Source organism: Stylophora pistillata, chromosome 2 (assembly GCF_964205215.1).
Source record: "Stylophora pistillata chromosome 2, jaStyPist1.2, whole genome shotgun sequence".
Lineage (NCBI taxonomy): Eukaryota > Metazoa > Cnidaria > Anthozoa > Scleractinia > Pocilloporidae > Stylophora > Stylophora pistillata.
Window position 1 is genome coordinate 4,169,423 of NC_142520.1, and position 5,328 is coordinate 4,174,750.

Here is a 5,328-nt window from a genome sequence, read left to right on the forward strand (position 1 = left end):
TTTTTTTTTTTTTTTTTTTTTTTACAGTGATTGCAGAAATTTTGACCCAAAAAAAAATCGTAAGCAATGAACGATGACACCCGACGGCTTGATGGGTATACACGTGTATGATAACTACAATTACATCTATGTGGAAAAGGATATAGGCCATTCATGTCTTCGTTAAAGAAAAGAGCCCTCTAAAAGAGATATTTTTAAGAATGACGAAAAAGTGAATTATTGCATATGTACAAGAGAATATGATTTTAACTTGTAATGCATCTGTACTAACATTTCCTATAAAGCCGTTGGGTGCCAGCTTTCAAGGATTATCGTTACTTTCCAGGTGTCAGCGTTTTTGGAATCGCGTGTGCATATAGCATAAGCTCAAATTAAAGTAATAACTGAATATATCTTTATTTAAGACTTCCCTTTCGAGTAGACATCGTAAAATATGTAAAAGTTCCTATTTTTTATCTGTTTTTGGACATAGTTGTTAAAAAAAAACTCTTTTATTACCTATGTGGTAAATAGCTGATGTGTTCATCGCATAATTTTTTCGAATTTTGATCTTGATGAACATCGAATATGCCCACCATCTTGGGTTCTAATGAAATCCAAAACTGCCTAGTTTCGCTTGCTTTAATGGTAAGTTAACTTATAGTATTATTACAGTTTTTCGTTGCCCCTTAGAATATGATTTTTAGAAAGGAAACTATGATTTATGCCCTTTTCATTTTCTTTATTCTTTTTAGCCTACTGATTTTCTGGCTGGACGTCTTTAAGTTCTGCTCAAGTATTTATCTTAAACATCTGTTTGAGGCAGTTCACGACGCTCTATTTCAAATTAAAGCGAATGGAATTTTGCGTCATTCGCCTCTAGAATTTTCATCAAATAATTTTTCGAAAACCGTCTCACGTCGCGCAGAACGATGAAGGCGGTGTTTCCTCTATAAAGAGTTGTGACAAAATAGTACCTCGTCATAAGTTAATGGATCTCCAGCAAACAACGAGGTATAGCGACAACACTCATCCTAGAATTTTGACGCGGTAAAGTTGTTTTTGACGAGATATACCGTAGCTTTGGTAGCTATTCCGTTATAATCATGATCATAAGGTACTCATCAATAAGACTTGTTTAATTCCACGTTTTTATCATCAATTGATTTCTAACAGTAGTATTAATCCCCCAAAAAATTACGAATTTTCCCAATATATTTGCATATCACTCTTTGTAGTTACAGAACTTTCACTGTCAAGAATGCAGTTTCTACCCGAATTAAAGTTACAGAAGTGGAGGAAGGTAATTACCATGTAGAACGCCATTTTTGGACTTTCCAAGAAATTATTAAACATTTCAAAAGTGATTGTTACCTCTTAGTATGGTAAAATGATAATATTTGAGATAATACTCACTAAGCACGAACGTCAGTAGATGAAATGGGCTTGCCAAACCATACAGAATTTTGTTCATCGTTGCTGGTCTTACTCGACGTAAATGCGATGTGGTTAGATGAAACTTGTATCAATTGATTCACTCAAAAAGTATCATCAAGATGAAATTACGTCCGCTCGAGACGCATATGACTGATCCTGTATGTTTTAATTCACATTTTTGTCCGCACTATCGATGTTCACCTGCTCTTATATTACTTCATTCGTTGCGACGTGCGCATGAAATGCACTTAATATCAATAAGATGGTATTTGCTAATGATTCATTGAATATCAATGTATTCCCTTTATGTTCGAAAAAAGCCAGGAGCAAAAAATACGTCATCTATCAGATCCTACTTCCGCTACGTACGTACACCCCTGTCAAAATTCACCATGGCATCTGCAAGATGGCTGCAGATGATAACAGCTCTTAGAGTTTTTCATCTTTCGCCAAAGTTAAAAGTTTTGATACCTTCGGTATATATTAACCATCAGGAAAATTAAAAAAAAGGCAAACAAACAAAACAAATACACGGTTTTTCCCCCAGCATTTTGGCAGTCTGGAATTTTTCATTTCAAGGACAAACTTTTGTTTACATACGTGGCTTGCTCTGGGCAGTTTAACATAGATAAAGGAAAAATGGTTTTTAAAACTTGTAGCCAACAAAGCGGTGTGGAATGAAAAATGTGAATATATATATAAAAAAAAAAACAAAACTGTTAAGGATATTGTTGTAATTTTCACTGAGTTTCCATCACAATTGGTTTCGCTCTGTAATTTCTAAACAAACGGTGTGGAACCCCCTCTTACGAGGATACAGTTGATTATCAAAATAAGTTGAAAAAGATGGATCGATAGATTATCACAAGTCAGAAACGCATGACCTTTTTGAGTATAAGCAGTTTATAGCGCAAAGATTTTGGGGTTGTTCTTACCGTTCCGATAATGAAACAGTCACTGACGACTCTTTATCTCAATCTTTACTTTGAACAAATTCTCTTTGGGAAATAAGGAATTATTCATTTATAATTGCGTGTTACAGTCAAACTAAGTGAAGCGTACCCCTCAGGATTACATTAATGATTTGATTATCTGAATATTGAACCCGCTAATCGTTTCAGGGGCGCAATAACGAATTGAATATTTGAACATGGAACTCGCTAACCGTTTCAAGAATGCAATAATTAACGATCGCAAATATTAACGAAATAATAATTTCGACCATAAATACACACAAGAACTTCTACAAGTTCGTCAAGATGTAAATAGGCGAAAGAGGCTCTAAATGGAATGTTATCGAGAGCTTGTTTCGCCTGCTTACATCTTGACGCACTTGTAGAAACACTTGCATGTATTTATGATCGAAAAAAATAGCTTACCGGCGAAGCCATGGCTAGTCTCTCTCGCAGCCGTTTTTTCTTTTTGATGTCACGCGCGTTGCGTGACATCCAAAAAAAAACGGATGCGAGGGAGACTAAGCCATCGCGAGAATCTTTTTATTTCGTTAATATTTGCGATCGACTGTTTTCGCAGTGTTTTTACAGTGCAGTTTGTTCATTTTCAGGATTCCTCGTCAAATAGAACAATCTTATTGGACTTCAGAAATGGACTTCTCATTTGAACAATGATCCGCGCCTTTTCCAAAACGGACACGGCTGTCGGGTTCAATATTCAAATAATGAAACCATTATTGCATTCGTGAAACTAGCCGTTTCACGAATGCAGTAATGGATTGATTATTTGAATATTAAACCCGATAGCCATATACGTTTTGGAAAAGGCGCGGATCATTGTTCAATGAGAAATCCATTTCTGATTGGATTATGCGAACACGTGAGGATGGATCGGAACTATTTCAACAAGGCGTCAGACATGGCGGGAAAGGTGAATTCGAGTGTTGTGTAGAACTTCTTGTAACTGTCGAATAGTTTACGGGCGAAGCCATCGCAAGACTTTTTTTTATTGCGAAGTTCTACACAACACTCGAATTCACTTTTCTATAACGGATACGGCTATCGGGTTGAATATTCAAATAGTCAATCCATTATTGCATTCGTGAAACGGCTAGCGGGTTCAATTATCAAATAACCAATTCATTATTGCATTCTTGAAACGGCTGGTGGGTTCAATATCGAAGTAATCAATTCATTACTGTAATCTTGATGGGTACGCTTCACTTAGTTTGAGTGTAAATAATTCACACGACTCTTTATCTCAATCTTTACAGCCAAAAATTCCCTTTGGGAAATAAGGAATTATTCATCCATAACTGCGGGTTAAATAACCCATTTTCTTTCTACGCCTTGTCTGGCATTTCTCCCATTCCTCTGCTGCTTGGTCATTTGTTCAATTATGTCTTGAAGGCATTCTCAGACAGATCCTACCGTATAGTGTCACAACTTATTGAATATTTCTGTTGATATTTGGAGCTCTTCGTAGAATTTATTAAGTTCTACTCGTATTCCATAAAATACATTAACATACCTTAAAAACCTCGTTCCCATACATCTACCTCAACAGTAGGGGATTTTCTCTAAGGAATTAAAAGAACCACGTTAACCTACCGGCCCCGAAAGTGCACCCGGCTGAACATCCACCAGCCATTTTCATTATTTCTACTGTTACTTTTATTGATATTAAGAGCCACTGACCATAAATATCGAGAACCCGCAGACAGTTGCAAAATTTCGTGGTTCATTTAATTTTTTTTGAAGGACCTTTTTAATGAACCTTTTTCGAAATTATATCAAAAACTTCTATCACCCTTTTTTTTTTTCTCCGTAAAATCGTAAAGTTCAAAACACGCCTAAATAGCCGTTGTTCCCCCCCCTCCCCCCGTAAAGCAACGAAAAATTATGCAACTTCGGTGCCTTTCTACGCCACAACGCGACGCACTCCCGCTTTTAAATTTTGTAAGCTAGCAGATAGTCCTACTATCTCTTGGAAAAATTATAGTTCTTGTTATGTTGTTACGTTTAAGTGTAAATAGTGACCCGTTGAAATAAAGTACCTTGAGTCTTTACCGGAGGTAAAATAAACGTCAACTTCAGTAGCCTATGGACAGGTCTGCCATATAAACTTAAAGTGCACCTAAACCCAAAAATGTTTTTCACTTAACGAAATAAGCGTATTTTTTGGAGTATTTCTGTGCAATTTTTTTTTTTTTTACTTGCTCAAATCTTCAATTTTCTGTGCCCAGTCAATACACGGAAAATCGGCCGCCATCTTGGCTCACGATCGAGTTTAAAGAGAAGTGGTTCTAGCGGTAATGTGACGTCAAATCGAGAACACGAAAATCTGCATTTCACACATTTTCTCTTGTTTGGGAAGGTTGTCGTAGATATTGTCTGAAATATGCCGACTAGGTGTGTTGTATGAAGAATGCATGAAGCGCGATACCCTCTTGCAAATTTCACACGTTGCTACATCCTCCTACAACACTCCATTTTGGCCTGCAATAAGCGGCACGTCCAGGTTTAAAAGAGTTTGGGCTATTTTTTCAAAAATGCAACGTGAACCGCTAAACAGCTGTCATGGCCCATTTAAAGGCCTTTAAAAAAGGTCTTGTGTGATATATTTTGCAACTGTCGGGGGATTTTCGATAGTTATGGTCAGTGGCTCTTAATGCCCCAACAAAAAATGTTCTTACAAAACATTTATTATGGAGTTATAATCTTATCAACAATTTTTGCTCTCCGTTTGTGACACTTTCTCATTTGTGTTTTTCTTTAAGGTCAAATGTGAAGATTATCTTCGTGAGCATGAGAAAAATTTATGCTACACGCAAATTAGCAAATTAGTTAAGAGGATTTTACGTAAGCAAACAGGGTTTAGTAATAGTCCTAGCTTTATAGCAGGAAACTCGCAAACATTCCTCAAAGTACTACGTTAATCAGGCTTCACATAGAATCA